The following is a 17734-nucleotide window of genomic DNA, read 5'->3' as shown; positions in this document are numbered from 1 at the left end:
TCCCATATAAATAAATAAACAAATTTTAAAAAAAAACTGAGAGATACAGGGAACAGACTGGTGGTCTCAGGGTGGAAGGGAACTGGGGAGTGGAGAGCAAAATGGGTGAAGGGGGTCAACTGTGCAGTGATGAACTAAAACAAGACATAGAGTGGTGGTCACTATGCAGGGCACACAAGTATCAATGACTTTGTACACCTGAAATGTCCACAATGTCATGTCCAATTTTACCTCAATAAAAAAATAAAATAATATGCATATAAATGCATGACTGAGACATTATGCTGTGCACCAGAAACTGACACACTGTGACTGACAGTACTTCCATTTTTAAAATATAAATAAATAAATAAAACAGGAGATAAGATGTGTATACCTAATAATTACGAAACAATTACCAGAGGATAAATGGCTTGCAGAGATACGCAAGTTTAAAACCAGTAAAAAGCCCATAAAGAACAATTCAACCTTGGGCTCGAGTGACCAGAAGAAAGCTTCGTGGAGAAGGAAACATTTAAGCCAGTCCCTTAAAAGTGACGGGGGTAGGTGTGAGGGAGGGAGGGAGACCAGCACTGAATGGAGTCACCAGAAAGGGTAAAAAGGGGAGGCGTCGGACCTGGCCAGTGGGACACTGACAGAGGCCTGAGGAGGACGGAACTTAGAAGGGAAAGAAGAGCTACCGAGGACAACAAAGGAATGTCCCCCTTCCCAAACTCCGCGGTTAGCTTCTTACAAAATCAGTTCCAACAGAGCAGCAGTTTGCCCAGAAGATCATGCAAGACGATTGTTCTCTGTGGTTACAAGGCTCATTCTTGAAAATTACCATCCACATGAGCGGGGCCCTACTTGACAATGAGAAATGAGGCCTTGGGCTCCCCTCTGAAACACCACCCAAAGTAAGCAGGTCCACACAGCACTGCTCTCCTTGTGCTCTCCGTCTTGCAATCAACAGAGAAAAGGAAAAACGAAGGGAAACATAAATCAGGACCTAGCCCAGAGGCAGCGCGGACGGGGTCATTTTGAAGGTGCTCCTTTTCACAGTCAGAGGGGGGAGTGTTTATCTAGGAAATTCAGAAGAAAATGTGGAGAAATTCTTAGAATCTTCTCAAAGAGATGATAGAGATTAGCCACTTTTTTTTAAAGCCTTGGACAAGAACAAGTAAATGACATTTCACAGTAAGTCATTTCACTTATTTCATATATAAAGAAAACTGCAAGATATACAGAAGGCCAGATCTTAAGCGAAGGGTGGGATTTTTCTTATGTCTCCTAAAACAAAAACAAAAACAAAAAACAAAACAAAACAAAAAAAAAAACGGCACCCAGCTTGACAAGTATGGCTTGCTTTCTGCCAGACTTGCAAAGATTTCTAGGAGATACTACTTTCTTTTCTCTTTCCCTCAAACTGTTCTGTCTTTTCTTTTGACCAATTTGAATATTGTTTTCCTAAAAATTGATTCAATATGTTTAATATCTACTCCCTTCCTTAAAAAAAAATCACAAACAGAAGTGTTCAAAATACTGTACAATGCCTAAAGTTTAAATTAAATAGTTCTCGATCCTTTCCAGAGGACATTAACTGACTGTTTTCATGGATAACTTTAGAGGTAACGTCTGAAAGAATGAACACTGATTACCCTCTAAGGATAATGTACTGAAGGACAATGAACACCAGGAACATTTCTTTTGGGGAGTGAGGAGTTCTGATACTATATATATGGTAATAAGGTTTTTATCAGCATCCTCTACAAAGTTTCACTCAACGCTGGCAAAGACACTGTTGCAATTCTGGAGTAGTCAGCGTCTCCCTCCTGAACTCTGATGAAAGCAAATCCTTTCACCTGAGTAATTTTACTTCTAACTCCAAAAGTCCCATGGAATAGTCTCTTTTCTTTACTCACACTGATACAATTCATTACCACAGATGTACAAGTTATACTCTGTCAACTGTTTAAATTCTGTCTGCGATTGCCAAGAAGTAACAGCTACTCCACAGCACCCTGCAGGAGGAAAGACTACCAACCCATGTGAGTTTCTGTTTGGATGCAAGATAAAGAAAGATAAGTAACTTAATAAAAGGTAAACGGTTTTATCTCTGAGTCCAATTTAAAGGTTTAGATAATACGCCTACCACCATTTCTTTAAAAGATAAAGTAGCAGGCAAATAATTCTTGATTGTAAACTTAATGGAAATTAGGGTATTTCTGAGTACAGGAAGTTGATTGATTACGCAGAGCACCCAGCATGTGCCAGGGACTGGGGCCTGGTACAGCGGGTGGGCTTAAACAACTCAGTTTTGTTTTGTTTCAATAACAGAAGCCTAATGTAAGAAGAGGATTTTCTTTTTTTTTTTAACATTTTTTATTGATTTATAATCATTTTACAATGTTGTGTCAAATTCCAGTGTAGAGCACAATTTTTCAGTTATACATGAACACATTTATATTCATTGTCACATTTTTTTCTCTGTGAACTACCATAAGATCTTGTGTATATTTCCCTGTGCTATACAGGATAATCTTGTTTATCTATTCTACAATTTTGAAATCCATCTATCTCTTCCCACCCTCCGCTCCCTTGGCAACCACAAGTTTGTATTCTATGTCTATGAGTCTATTTCTGTTTTGTATTTATGCTGTTTGTTTGTTTTTTAGGTTCCACACATGAGCAATCTCATATGGTATTTTTCTTTCTCTTTCTGGCTTACTTCACTCAGAATGACATTCTCCAGGAGCATCATGTTGCTGCAGATGGCATTATGTTGTCGGTTTTTATGCCTGAGTAGTATTCCATTGTATAAATATACCACAGCTTCTTTATCCAGTCATCTGTTGATGGACATTTAGGCTGTCTCCATGTCTTCGCTATTGTAAATAGTGTTGCTATGAACATTGGGGTGCAGGTGTCATTTCGAAGTAGGGTTCCTTCTGGATATATGCCCAGGAGCAGGATTCCTGGGTCATATGGTAAGTCTATTCCCAGTCTTTTGAGGACTCTCCATACTGTTTTCCACAGTGGCGGCACCAAACTGCATTCCCACCAGCAGTGTAGGAGGGTTCCCCTTTCTCCGCAGCCTCTCCAGCATTTGCCATTTGTGGATTTTTGAATGATGGCCATTCTGAACGGTGTGAAGTGATACCTCATTGTAGTTTTGATTTGCATTTCTCTGATAATTAGTGATATTGAGCATTTTTTCATGTGCCTATTGATCATTTGTATGTAGGAAGAGGATTTTCTTAAAACTTCTCATCTAACTCTAGATTTCTTGAAAACCTAAAAAAAGGCCACAGACTCACAGAAAACCTCGAAAAAGGCCACAGTTACAATAAAAAAAAAAAAAAAGTCAGGCTGGAAAATGTATGACAACAACCTATACAAAAATACGTCCTTCCTAGGAGCAAAACTGTATGACACAGAAAAACCCTGTTGGGTGAACTTTAACTGGTGAACAATAATAAATTATACACATTATACTCAGTGTCTTTAGGACTTTCTATGAAGAGTCAATAATGCTACTGAGGAACAGAATTTCTTTTCTCCTTTCCGAGTGTATTTGTGAAGAGCACCAGGAGATACTATATTAGGATGACTAAAAGTCCAGGTCCTCTTTGGCTATACCCAGAAAGAACAAAACAATTGAAATGGGACAAGAGAGCTTTGCTTTTGCTGTGTTTAAGTAACAATGAGACTAGGCTGGGGTGTCTCTCTTCCACCTCATTTCCCTTTGAGTAAAGCTACCTCCTTAGGAAAATGATCAGACTTACAATTATAACAGACCTGTGAGATCCTTGAGCCCTGGAATCAGTTGGAAGTTCTCAGAAACGAGAGTCCAAGGCAAAGGACAAACCTGTTCTGTAAAGAGCCAGACAGTAAATGCTTCGGGCTCTGCAGGCCAGACTCGGGCTCTGGCATGAAGGCAGCCTCAGACAACACGGAAAGACTGAGCCCAGCTGTGTCCCAACAAAACTTTATACAAAACAGGCTACGGGCTGAATGTGGCCCAGGGGGATCTAGGGGGTTAAATTTTCAGCAGTTTGATGGCTCTGTCCCTGTCACACGGGGACATTCACCCAACTACTCTGGGTATTTATTTCCTCTACTCAGAAGTCCAAACTGGACACGGGGTTTCAACATTTTTAGTGGTAAGTCTCCTCTTTCTAATAAAAATGAAGGGTGGAGGCTAAGCTAGATTTCTAGGACCCCCCAGAGGCCCCGAGAAGCCTCCAGGTCTGTGAGACACTGAGGAAACCACTGGTCAGCTGATCCCGAAGGTTCCACTCAATGCCAAGAACCAGTGTTGGCCTCAACATCACCTCAGGCACCATCAGAAGGTGAGGGAAGCAACCTGCGGATCCTAGGCCGTTCAGATTCCTGAGAAATCACACGATCTCCTCCCACAAAGAAGAGCAGCCTCATGACAATGTTAAAAATGACCAAAAGTACAGGCGAAAAGCAGAAGACAATGAAGTTAAAGCTAAATTCTAATCTATACGTGTATATAATTAAGATGTCTTTTGCTACAAATTTGCAAAAATTTTACCCAGAACAAGTTTTATGACAGGTTACTTTTTTCTAAAGTTCTATATATAATCAATAAGCAAGGTTTCAGTGCAGCATATTTAATCTGTTTCTGAAATCACCTGTTAAGAAGTTAATACATTGGCTTATAAACCATTCTACAATTTAAACATGGTCGTCATATCTATTAAAATGGGTCAAGGCTAGGATCTCTACTTAGTAACAGTCTGCAAGTTAGTTCCAAATATTAGAGTTTAGTTTTATAAGTCTATCATTAATTTTGTTGTCCCTGATGATAATCAAAATCTCAAATCAACAAAATTAAAAAAAAAACAGATACTGCATAATATAACAAAGGTGTCACAGGATATCAGAGGAAGAATTTACACGTATGTCTGTTAAATAACAGTCAAGCACATAAATCACAGTTCAAAATCCCAGCACAAAAGTGATTAAACTTACAGGCAGGGGACTGCCTGATACTCCATAAAAACAACTTTGTTCCACAAAAGTACACATTTCTATAAGGAGGACTTGAACCAAAAGTTGCTGCCCCTTTCAGCTTTCACCCAATTCACTACTAATATAGAAGCATACAATTACCTTTTCCCCTGTACCTCAAATTCTCAGGAAAAACAAAGACCAAGCCATTAAACATTTGCTGGCTCCGGTTCTGTGCTGCAGAGCACACCAAGTCCTGGGCTCAGACGTGACTGGAAGCCCCAGGCCAGCAGGCTCTCTAGTGAGGCTGGTGGACACAGAGCAAGTCAGTCCATTTTAAGTGAAACCAAGGCTCCAGCTTGGACTCCAAATTCAGGCATATACTACCTCCCAGCCCCCTACACACACACACACCCAAAACAATTAACTTATATTAAAAAAAAAAGACTATTTTAAATTAAATCCCACTCTTTCCAAAAACATTTCTAGCCATTTGCTGCTGACAGCAAACTGCTTAAATGACCTAACAACACATTAAGAGCAATTTATCTACATAAATCTGGAATGCGATCATAAAAAGCCCATAAACAAACACCACGGTTGCCCTAAGGCAGGGCATGGTGCGTACTTATCTAATATCAAAGCTAGTCTTGTACAATAGCCAACAAGATTGCACTGTGTAGCGCAGGGAAATATATACAAGATGAAACCACCCTTCTTAAAGACAGAAGTTCGTAAGTATGAATCAACAAGTTATAGAAAACTCTATTCAAACAGCTATTTGTTACCAACATTTTATACACAAACGTATATTTAGCTCTAAAAAGTGATGATTTAGCTTTTAGGAGGAATGACAAATTGAAAACTTCAAAGTCCCAGAAAAATGACAAAATATTACTACACACAGAAATTTCAGATCACAAAATTGGAGCACATTAAAAAGTTCTCAAAAAATAAGAGTAAATTTTTTTGTGTGTGGGGAGAGGGTAAATTAGGTTTGCTTGTTTATTTGTTTGTTTGTTTGTTTGTTTGTTTTTAGAGGAGGTACTGGGGATTGAACCCAGGACCTCATGCATTCTAGGCACGTGCTCTACCACTTGAGCTACACCCTCCCCCACAACAGAGTAAATTTGAAACAAAAAGAATTGACTTAGAATATATAAATCTACGTCTTACTTGAAATCAATACTTAAATCAATAGTCATCATGTAGAAATAATTATACTTAAAAGTTACATTCAGTGTTTTATTTATATCTATATATAAAATTCACCCACTGGTATTTTAACCTCTATTTTCAAAGAAGAGACTGTGCTTCAGAAAATTACTAATCATACATCTAATAAGCAAGCCAAGAAGTTGAATATGTTTATACATTATATATCTGTATTCATTTCTCCCTAACTGCGGCTAAAGGAATACAGCTGTGTAATACATTAAGACTTTCAAAGAGGTCTCCCGAGAATCACTGCATAAAATTAGGAAAACAATATCTCGGACAAATACTATCAACCAACAGCACTCATCCATCTTCATCTCCTTCTTTCCGGCCCTTCTGTAATATAGAGGCGGAAAAGGAAAATACTCAAACTGTCAAGTCTCCTAGCAACTAGGAGGAGCCACGGACACAGCTCCAGCCAGTTGCAAGTACCTGGAGAGGGTGTTCCTTCAAAATGAAAGGCAAACTCTTTCCAAGAAAAGCATTTTCCACCTCCTCCCTTCTCTCTTCTCCCCTGCTTGGTGGTGCAGCCATCACCTTGGGACTTGGAAAACTAAAATCACTTGCCAAGTAGAGTGAGCTGGTTTTCTTAGTGACAACCTGACCATCTGCATTAACCCTGCACTGCCTAACTTTAGAGTTCTTACTGTGTGTGGAAAATAAGCCCACAGTTAAGCCTCTGTGTGTGCAGTTTCTGATAACCTGCAGACTAATGCAAGTCTAACTCAATCCAAGCCAGGAACCAAGTCTATCAAATGGATGTATATTATAAATCACTTTGGTGAATCATAAGACATGACTGATGAAAAATCATCTAAGGGAAAAATAAATACCAACTATTGAAAATAATACTACTAATAAAAAACGGTAAACTCTCCAAAGACTGTTGAAGAACTTTAATGCACACAAACATGTTTAATCTTCACAACCATGGGAGGCTGATATTACCACACTCACCCATGGTAAAATTTTAGCAACCCTTGACAAAAACAGAACAATATGGTGAAGGAAAGGTAAATTTACTTATTCTGAGATTATGACCTTTCTATCTTTGCAACATTAAAATGTCCTTTCTTTTATGAAATGGGGTTAGTGGGGAACAAGTTTACATTCATCTTTAACATGCTCACTTGGCAAAATCAACAGGTGGCAAACCAACATCAGCTCCCCAAAGTTCTGCGAAGCTTTAACAGCCCAGGAAATGCAAGGGTCTGAGCCCCACTAGCGTTAAGTGACCTGCCCAGGACCACAAAGCAGTTTGTGGTCTGGACATCAGGGTCCAGGCTCATAACCGCTATGTTAGATGAAGGAAACACACTAAATAAACTCACAATGACTACTGCATGAATACAATCAAAGACACAAATGTGTAGCTACGAAGGAAAACAGCCACCCCACCACATGCAAAGTGGGAACAAGGACTTTCAAAGGGAAATGATTCTACCATGTTGCCTCCCACAGAGTTTCCTCGAAGGGATGGAGATTTAAACCACACCAAGGAAAATGGAATCAAGACAGGAATTCTCAGCCATTACGAGGTAGGTCTCAGATGAGCTTAGGTTCAGAGAGTCGCATCTGGGAATACAGAACTTGGGGGTTTCTGCATACCCGGTCTGCCTCTGGAAGAAGTCTGTGATTCCCCAGTGGAAGGAGCAGGGAGGTCCTCAACAATGTTCCCCCTACAGCCAGCTCCTCGGTTTACTCCGGCTCTACCAAAGCCAGGGGTCCAACATGAACAAAGCCCAGAAAAGAACTGAAATGCACTCAAATTCTTCTTTACCTCAATTCTTGGCATCTTAGGCGACTGTATTTCAATTTTTTTTTTAACTCATGCGTTTTTCAAACTCATCTCTGGTTGTTTGGAAATGTAGCAATTTGATCAAGCATTTTCTTAATCCAACAACTAAATCATGTAACTTGGATGGCCAAACATTTCTCACAACTCGATCAAGAATTTTCTAACAAATACGAGTGTGCTTAAAAGAAAGCAGAGTTTGTAAGACTGCATAATGTAGCTTAGAGAAGAAATCAGAAACCTACTGCCTTGAAGGATTCCAACAGTTACATACAGAACAACTGGACGCATGTTAAACAGGGTTGGCCAACACCTACACACTTTCACAGGTTTTATTTTATAAGATTGGAGTTGCTTCAAAGTCGGGCCAGCTGTTTCCTTTTTCACAGGCGCCCTCAGATGCAATTTGTTATCAAAAACATCAAACAGAAAAAATCTTATTAAAATATAGAAAATAAATGGTTTTATCTTTACAATTGAAAATAGTAAGGATCTTCCAGCTTTAACTTATCTGTAGTTATCTGAAACATCAGGGCCCATATTTTTCAATCCAATCTTCCGGCACCAACTTCAGTAACGGGAAAAATTTTAAAAGTACACAGTATACAAAAACAGCATGCATCCTCCAGGATTTACCACACACAAAAAGAAAGGTAGGTGGCTAACGTGAGGGGGTGAGGGTTGGGGGAGACTGGCATTGTAACTGAAATGCAACAGTGTATATATATATATATACATATATATATGTATATATATATATATATATACACATACACACACACACATACACATATATATAAAAATATAAAATCAGTTCAAGGTAGAAATCTCTCTACAAATCTTTTTTTATATATATAAATTTTTTTTAATTCTTTTTTTTTCCTTTTTAGAGCCTGGTAGGACAAGTGCAGAGGAAAGAACTGCACACACGGCCAGAAGGTGCCATCCTCAGATGCAGCAGAGCCTCTGACCAGCCCTCTTAAATACGCCCTTGCCACTCCCTTGTCTCCCTCCCACCCCCTCACTCCTACCAAAAGTAACGATTTGAAGAATTTTTAAGTTCACAGGAAAGGAAAAGGAGGAGGGGGAACCTGTGGACTTGATTTCGCCTAGACTGACCGCCTTCCACCACAACCACAATTTCCTTTCTGCGGTGCTTAATGTGCATGTTGTATTTTACCTCCTACACACTTTTTCTTACAGCAAAAACTCTAATTTACTTATACTCAGGATCATGAAACATTCACAACTGGTAAAATACACTGCATCTTGTGAATATCTACAAAATTCAGATGGGAATAAGGGTTAAATAGTTAAAAGTTACTGTTTCAGCTCTTCTTGTCCATTGTTTAGAAGCTTGTGTGTATATGTATTTTAAATTTCCTCTAATATATTGCTTTAACCATGTCACTAATGGTCCAAGGCATACAAATATTTAGCTAAAAGGCACTGAGCTCTTCATTAAGATTAAAGATTAAATCATTAATCAGGAAAAAGGTTTTTTTTAATATCTTAATTTGGTAGCCCCTCTTCAGTCACAATAAAACCCTAAAAGCTATGTGGTTTTTTACTTTTAATTCTAAAAGTACTTTAGACTAAAAAAGTTATTTAAAAAAATAGTTCAGAGATCCTATATATGCTTTATGCAGCTGCCCATAATTTATTATCTAAAACAAACACAGTAAAATTACCTATTCAAATTTCACCAGTTTTCCTAACAATTTGTTTTTGTTTTTTCTGGTCCAGGACTGAATCTAGGACCCACATCTCATCTGGTTATCCTGCATCCTTAGGCTCCTCCGATCTGGGACAACCTGGGCACTTCTGAGTACTGGCCATTTTGTAGACTGTCCTAAAATGTGAGTCTGTCTGGTGTTTCCTGCACTCAGACTGAAGGGTGTTGATGTGTCTGTCCATATAACTTCAATCACCTAGCAATCTGCTGTCTGCTGGTTTCTTTACTATCAAATTATTGATTTCCCCTTTATAACTAATTGATTAATCTCGTGGGGGAAGACACTTGGAGCCGATGTAAATATTCTGATGGATGCTATTTCTCATCAGACTCTCCCCCACTCATTTTGGCATCTACTGATCCTTGCTTGCAACAATTATGACTGGGATGTGTGCCTCCTGGTGATTTTCCATTTCCATCAGGCCTTCTACATTTTTTATTGGAATTCTACTGCAACAAAGAGCTGTCTCTTCTCCTCCGTTTATTTATTTATTCGATGGTTTACTTACATTGGCATGAGCTCACGGATATTCTTCCCCTAGAGGTTATAATCCTTCTTTATTTTGTCGTTCAAATTGTCCCCTGGGAGACCTTCATAAATACAGTCATTAAACTTCCTTCTGAATTGTAATACTCCACTTCAGTTGGGGACGATCAAGTAAATTCTTCGAATGAGGGGTCACTGATGGTAAGTCTGGCTTTACCACTTACATTGTGACCAAAAAACACTTTTCTATGGGGAAAAAAAAAACTGTATATATTGAAATATATCAAATGTGCTGTACCCTCACAACTCTTGCTCATCCAAGACCTTTACTCTTTATTATATATGTTATTATTGAATTTTCTAATCACTGTCACTAAGTCCACCTTACCCTGTACTGTGCCCATCCCCAAATATTTTTGGTATTTCAAGAACGCAGCACAAACCACTTAGAGACAATCGGAGAAATTCATTTTAGCCAAAAGGTAATGAGCCTTAATTACACTGAGTGAAAAAAAAAAAAAAAAGCCGATCCAAAAGGTCAAACACTGTGATTGCATTTATACAACATTCTTGAAATGACAAAAGTATAGCAACGGAGAACAGATGAGTCCTTGCCAGAGGGAGGGTTGGGGAGTGAGTGTGGTTATAAAAGGTAACAAGAGGCATTCCTGCGGTGGTGGAATCCTGCATGTAGGTAGGCCATAGTATCACCGCCAGCATCCCGGTTGTGACACGACACTCCAGTTTTACAAGGTACCCGTAATGGGGAAAAGGGGGTAAGGGGTACACAGGAGCTCTGCGTTAGTAATTACAACTGCATGTGAATCTACAATTGTCTCAAACAAAAAAAAAAAAATTTTTTTTAAAGATAATGAGTTTCAACTCTAGACTGAATATTCCGCAGGATAAGATAATCAGCACTGTGCCCCAGCCCCTCAGACCCACTGGCTGCTAGTTGGCTGCTGGGGAAGTTACTATCAGGCCTTCCGGGAGCAACCGGCTTACGGCTAACCTTTAGGGTCTCTCCTTCCCTGGTTAGCTTTTCTGTTGCGGAGGAACAAATACCGCAGGCCAGGGAAGGACAGAAGGGGCCACGGGCCAATAAGGGTGGGCTGGTCAACTGAGCCACCAGCAGTGAACAGCATCCCAGTGTCAGTTCTCATCTCGAGTTATTTGGCTCATATTAAACAGCTGAGAAGTTCTAAACCTTCACAATCTACAACTTCCAATTCGTAGAAGGCAAGCCATGAGAACTGTAGTGGGAGGAAAGGGGGCTTTAGTTCCAACGACGAAACAAGGTTCTCGTTCAAGTCACACCAACTCCTTCAAAACACTTTTTATTGCTTAATGGGCATGAAAGCATACAAATGGTGCCAAGAGAATTTAAAATGCAAGGACTAAACCTCTCGCTCCACAAAAGCTAACCCCCCACCATCACACCAATTGACTGAAGAAGTAAATACCTGAACACAGCAAGACACACACACACACACACACACACACACACACACACACACACATACAGAAACGGCACAGCAGTTCAGCAAGTGCTGGTTAATTAGCATGTGAGACCAGAGATGATGGTTGTTGGTTTTTTTTCCTGAAAAGATAAAAATCCTAACAGTGAATATAACATGGCCGTCAGCGCACTTCCCCCCACCCAGGCTGATATCACCGATAATGTGTTTTTACTCACTATATATATTCGAGCCTGACAAAGCTGCGCAAGACCAATTATGTCTACTAAAAATTGCTTCTCCTTCCTAATTTCAACGTTAATTCATCTATCTAACCAAAAAATGGTGTGGGGGGGTAGTAAGGAACGGTCCCCACAGACTTGCTACAGTTGTCACCTTGGGCCAACTCAAGTCAACTGTAACCTTAAACTCAGGTGTTTCTCAACTCTTCCGAAGGATGGAACGTCTAGAAATCACATTATCATTACAGACATACAAAAATACTAATGTGTTTAGCAGAATGATATGATAAATTAGACACTGCATATTAGATTCCAGAATGTACATGTAGAAGACATCAAAGTTTAAGGGAAAATAATGTGATTTTTAAAAAAATCTTAAAAATCAAGACAATTACATTTGACCGCTTGGGTTTTCTTCCTGTGAGCTGAGTGTCCGTCATTGTCATGTGCCACGAGCAGGCTGCACTGGCGTACTCGTGTGCCCAGTGTGATACACGAGCAGCTGGTGGACACGTGCACACAGCGGACTCTACCGTGTCACTGGGGCTCCCAACCACCCAGCCCTGAAGGCCAGACCTCTACACACTCTCCTCAGACCACAAGCGTCTACACCACATGCAGTCATCTTCCATCCACCTCTCATCCCTTGGGCTCCAGGTACCCTGAACAAAGGCCCACCTGTGTTTCCTCACAACCGCATGTGCTACCCAACATGACAATGGGTTTGTCTGGACTATCCTTCATTTCCTCCTGTCCTCCGGCAGCGTGAGTTCCTGCTCCCCTAAGGTGCAACACACACTCATGCCCTAAGACTTAACACGCCTCTCTTCAGTGCTGGCACGGGACAGCTGTCACAGCACTAATGAATCACATCCCACTCAAGGACACAATAGACTGGGGAGTGGCTTGAGGGACCGACGTCTCATTTCATCCATGAATTCCCAAGCCCTGCTAAGTAACAGGCACTGCATTAGAACGCGATACCGTAAGAGCTAACGTTAGGCGCTGCACTCAGCGGTAAACGGACTTCCTTCCACTCAATCCACAAGATAACCTCAGAAAGCTATAATCTACATTTTACAGATGAGAAAAGCTGTTACCAAAAATGGGTGAGGGGAGGGCACAGCCCCTAAAATACAGATTATCAAGGAACTAACACCTGCGTCCACATTTCCATACCTCTTTACGCTCATCTCAATCACAGTTGAGGTCATTCCAACTCCCTTTCGCTCCCTATAAAACTTACAAAATAAGTAACAAAGCTAAAAGAAAGAGTAAGTTTTCAAATGAGTCAAGAAAACATAGTCCACCTTTTTAAAAGGTTATTATATCTGTATTTCAAATAGTTAATTTATGTCTAGGTATATACTCCTATTTATTTATATAATATTACTATATTTGTGTGATTTGAATTTCAAACATCACCGAAGGCAGACTTTACTGTGATCGTTTAACTCCCCCCAGAATCCACCTGGATAAACTTTTTTCAGGCCAGCTGTAATTTTTTTTAGGAGGGTGGGTACAGCTCAGTGGTAGAGCATACACTTAGAATGCATGAGGTCCTGGGTTCAATCCCCAGTACCTCCATTTAAAAAAAAGAAAGAAAAGAAAAACTCATTCACACATAGTAATTTTTTTTTAAGAAAGAAACATTGTGAGTTTTCTTACAAAGCTATGAAGCAAAGAATTTCCGATTCCAAGAACAGAGCTTTGGGGTGATAGTGTATTGTCCACACCCCACCCCTTCTTTTTAAATACTGAGACACAATAAATAAAATAAAGTGATAGGAGGTTACAGATAGTTTTGTTTTTATTTTATGTCCTACTCGAGAGGAAAAAACTGCAATGAGTTGGCAACCAGGTAGTCCTCTTCCTTTTTTTAATTTTTTGAGTGTTCTGTGAAATCTGAAGGGCTGTGTTAAGCCAGCCTCCACACAGCACTGCAGCTGGAGAGATTCACTCTGAACCTCGGCCAAGCTATGCAAAGCTAATTATGGAACTGTTAATTAATAAATGTTTAAAAGGTTATCTGAAGGCAACTAAGTTTCCACCAACATTGCAAAGGAGTGTTAATAATTTTTATCATAAATTTAAGTCCTCACATGTTCAAAGCCTCATGCTAATAGAGTTTGAAAAAAAATTTTTTCAGTAATAAGTGTGCATTTGTTTAACCTACAAATTCAGATTATCATTGTTATGAAACCTAAATGCTTGTAGCCAAACAGGCATTACTCTGGAAAGACACGCTTTCCAAAACTGCACCCAGATTATTCAGTTGTGTTTTATGAACAAAAACTACTTAAGAAACAAATATTTATTACCAGAGCCCCAAAATGAGCCAAAGTACAAAGTATAAACTGTCAAAATATGAAACTGCTCATAAATAATGATAAAAAAGAAATGGAAAATTTTACTGTAATAGACACAATTCTTCCATTAGATTTGAAAGTTAAATTTTCACCAGAGTTACTCTTTTGTGCAGATTCTCATAATTTAAAGTTCTCTGGGCTAAAGGTACTTTTTCAGCCCTCTGGTTATGATTCAAGATGTACTGTACTGAGTGACTTGCAAATTAAGTCTTATGCTGTTATGAGCTCTCCCATGACAAATTCACGAATTAGTGACTAAATCAAAAGGTGTAATAGCCAAAAAAAAAAAAAAAAAAGTTTTCCAACAGTGAAAAACAAAGTTAACAAATTATTAACTAGGAAGGGACGAGGTGGGAGGTGTTTTACACAAGCCATTTTAAAAAGTAACTTTTACAACTAGCTAAAAACACATCATGTTAGATCTTAAAAGTAGAAGAAACAATTCTGCAATAGATGTTTCACCTGAAAAACTAAAAACGGGCGATTAAACACTCTACATTAGCAATCTGAAAGGGTTTGAACTCAAGAAGTTAATAAAATGGTTTAGACAAATCATTTTATTGTTTAAAGCCTTGGGGGAGAAGCTGTTTATAATTTATTTACGTCTTTTACTTCACTAAATTGCGTAGGTGACCAAGCTTCCCATTTAAGTGATTAAAGACAGAAACCCAAATAGTTTATTTAATAAAGCAATTACTTAAGAGTCCTGTTTTTCAACAGAGGTGCACTGAAATACATCAATAGAACATTTAGTGTTCCTTATTTTCCAGGAGGTTTGTTATCAGGAATACAGTGCCCCACTGACTAGAACTTAGCCACTTTTCAGACACACCATATGGGACACACATTGGATCAAAGACGGCTTTCTTCCTCCTCTCTGAGGATCAGGTGAGTGACAGCCCCTTAAAGCTGAGTATGTGAGATCTGCCTAAAACTTCGGGTGACAATTTTTGTTGTTGTTTCTCCTTACTATTCCCTGTCTAGTGACATACCTAAATAAATGGGAAAATGGGTTCCCACTGGGCATGAAAAGCTCCCTAATTTTATAATAATTTTCTAAGTCCCTGTGTTTACAGAGTCTCTCCTCACACCCAGATTCTCTTCCAGCTAACTCCTTAGGTTACAATAGCGACATCACGAATACTTCTAGACAGTTGACTGACCTAGTACAAAAGTATGTCTTCACAGTTTGGGAGAGAAACTGGGTTGGTGGGGTTTAAAAAAAAAAGAAAAAGAATTCAACAGCAACACCACAAAAATCAATTTTCCTCTCTTTTTTTAAAGTACCTTTCTTCTGCCTGTCGTGAGAATCACACAAACACCTCTACCAAGGCTATTCTGAGAAACAGAAGCACGACAGCAAAACTTTCCTAATTCATATCCTTCTGTTCGTATCAAGTTTATATAATAAGTTTGCTTTTCTATTACAAAATCCTAACTCGAGCACCCATGAGAAATCATAGTACAGAAAAACTTCCAACTCTTGCCTTCACAAAGCACTCAGTATCAAAAGCACCTTGTACCAAAACATTTTTTACTTTTGAGCAAATTTCAAACTTTTAGAAGATTAACAAGCCAGTAAAGATGGAAAACACATTTCAACTACATTTCACATTTCCAACTACTTTCTCTCTCTAAAATAATAATAAGTAATCACCAAGTGAGCGTCAAAGTTAGCAGTATGGACACTTAACGAATGTTCAAAACGTTTGGTAAGTTTCCCTGCGTTTACTTTTTCTATGAAGGTGTGGTGGGGGGAACATATTGCTTTCAGATGGTCCCTGAAGCTTTCACGTTGTGGGGTTAGTAGTCACTGGCCAAGCTCTATGCTGGGCCGGTTTTTACTCCATTCTCCACAACTGGCACGGGAACAGGAAAGTTTAACAGTTCACTTCTCGGGCACAATCCACTCGCTGTCACAGTGGAGGTTTTGTCTCTTCCAGTTTTGTTTGGTGACCCCCCCCCTTTCCACCCACTTGATAGTAGGTTTCACGTCACTGCTATTCTAATCAGCCAGCCAAAGACACCATTTCGCCTCTCTCTAATTTCCACGAAAGGCCTCTGACATCATTTTCTGACCAGCCTGGCTAGGTTCTAATATTCTCAGCATGTATGATTTCACTTGGCACTTCAAACACTGGAAGGTATTGAAATATTTCGCTGAAATTTGCTTTTCCACCACACTGTGACCGGGAACGTGCATTTTCAGATACACAAGACTGATTCCACTGACAAGTGTAAAACAAACAGCAGATGAAGAAGGCACAGCAGAGGCAGGGCAACAAGGTCAAAACAGGACATTCTTTGTTTTTGACAAAACAATACTGCAGAAAAGGAATTTTCTGGAGTCACTGTGAAACGAATTTTCTTGTAAAACTATGACCCATCTTCCACACGTTTGGTAAATATGTGCAATCTACCCATCATCCCCAGATGTGATGGCTCTGCCAGAAAAAAAAATCAAGAATCAAAAACGGTACCAGGTGCCACTCCTGGGCCTTGTCCAAAGACAGACAGTGGAAGATGCTATGTTATTCTGTTCTCCCTGCATTAAATAATAACAATCAACGTCAGAGAAGCAGAGCATTTGGATGTGAACAGATGGCATCTAACACCTAACAAGCAAAGCAACTCTTTCAAGCACTAGATCCTAAATGTCTGATGGTCCCAAGGATCAGGAGGGCTTATTTGTCTTAAGACGGTTGGCAGCGGGATGCCCTGGAGTCACTATCCCCACGCTTAGGAACGTGCGTCATTATCCAGCCAGCCACTAAAAGCAAAAAAGTAAAATAAAATAAAACCACCACATTTTTGTAAAATTTCCCCCCTCAAGTCCAACTTCAGACGATCAAATCCAAAACCATCAGCAATTCCTCCACTTCAAGCAAGGGAAAAAATAAGCCTGAAGGTAAACGAACGCATAAAATTAACAAACTTATCTAATTTTGACGGGGTTGTGCAACAGCGAAAGAATCCGCAGGGTGCCCTTCCCGGGGGTGTATCTGAATCTGTCTGCTCTGCAGTTGCCTGCGATTGAAACTAAACCCAAGAACCGAGCGGTTCAACTTTTCCCCCCTCTTCGTTAGAAAGCATCAGCCCTTTCTCCAAAAAGCAAAATAGCAAATATACCAACATCTCAACGCTGTATGCCGAAGGCCACCACGGATCTGTCTTTGGTAGAAACCCTGCAAGTTTCCTCCTCTACCTCTGCGGACACCAGGGAACTCTGGAAGGTGGACGGGGCCGCAAGCACTGGGAAGGGAGCCTGCGACCAGGCTGGCAGGAGGGGCCGGCCAGGGGAGGTGACCACCCTCTCCCCACCAGAGGCTCACAGGCCCGACGCTTGGCTAGAATTGGGGATGCTCGAAGGAGACTTTTCTCCTCCGCGGTGGGAAGGTCAGCTGCGGCGAAAAGATCTCGGAGAGGGGACCGTAAGGCCAGGATGGACAGGGGAGAAGACGCCGCGATGGGA

General features: G+C 40.0%; 1 protein-coding gene, 1 long non-coding RNA gene and 1 other non-coding gene across 7 annotated transcripts in view; 1 reads left to right on the top strand and 2 right to left on the bottom strand.

Annotated features, from left to right (window-relative positions):
- The window catches only part of RAPGEF2 (Rap guanine nucleotide exchange factor 2), a 220218-nt gene that overhangs the window by 201363 nt on the left and 1121 nt on the right, over positions 1-17734 (bottom strand). The window lies entirely within an intron of this gene.
- On the top strand, positions 713-17402 carry LOC140700752 (uncharacterized). Of its 2 annotated transcripts, XR_012079377.1 has the most exons (6): positions 713-1176; positions 1925-2027; positions 7639-7715; positions 9719-9831; positions 15033-15150; positions 15547-17402. It is a non-coding gene; the product is annotated as an uncharacterized lncRNA (long non-coding RNA). The 2 variants fall into 2 exon arrangements; XR_012079376.1 differs by having other exon boundaries at positions 716-1176; positions 15033-17402.
- Positions 5999-6072, bottom strand: TRNAS-AGA (transfer RNA serine (anticodon AGA)). The gene has a single exon. It is a non-coding gene; the product is annotated as a tRNA-Ser (tRNA).

This window comes from Vicugna pacos, chromosome 2 (assembly GCF_048564905.1).
Source record: "Vicugna pacos chromosome 2, VicPac4, whole genome shotgun sequence".
In the NCBI taxonomy this organism is placed as follows: domain Eukaryota; kingdom Metazoa; phylum Chordata; class Mammalia; order Artiodactyla; family Camelidae; genus Vicugna; species Vicugna pacos.
Note: the sequence above shows the minus strand (reverse complement) of the source record. Positions and strands in the feature narration are given on the sequence as shown.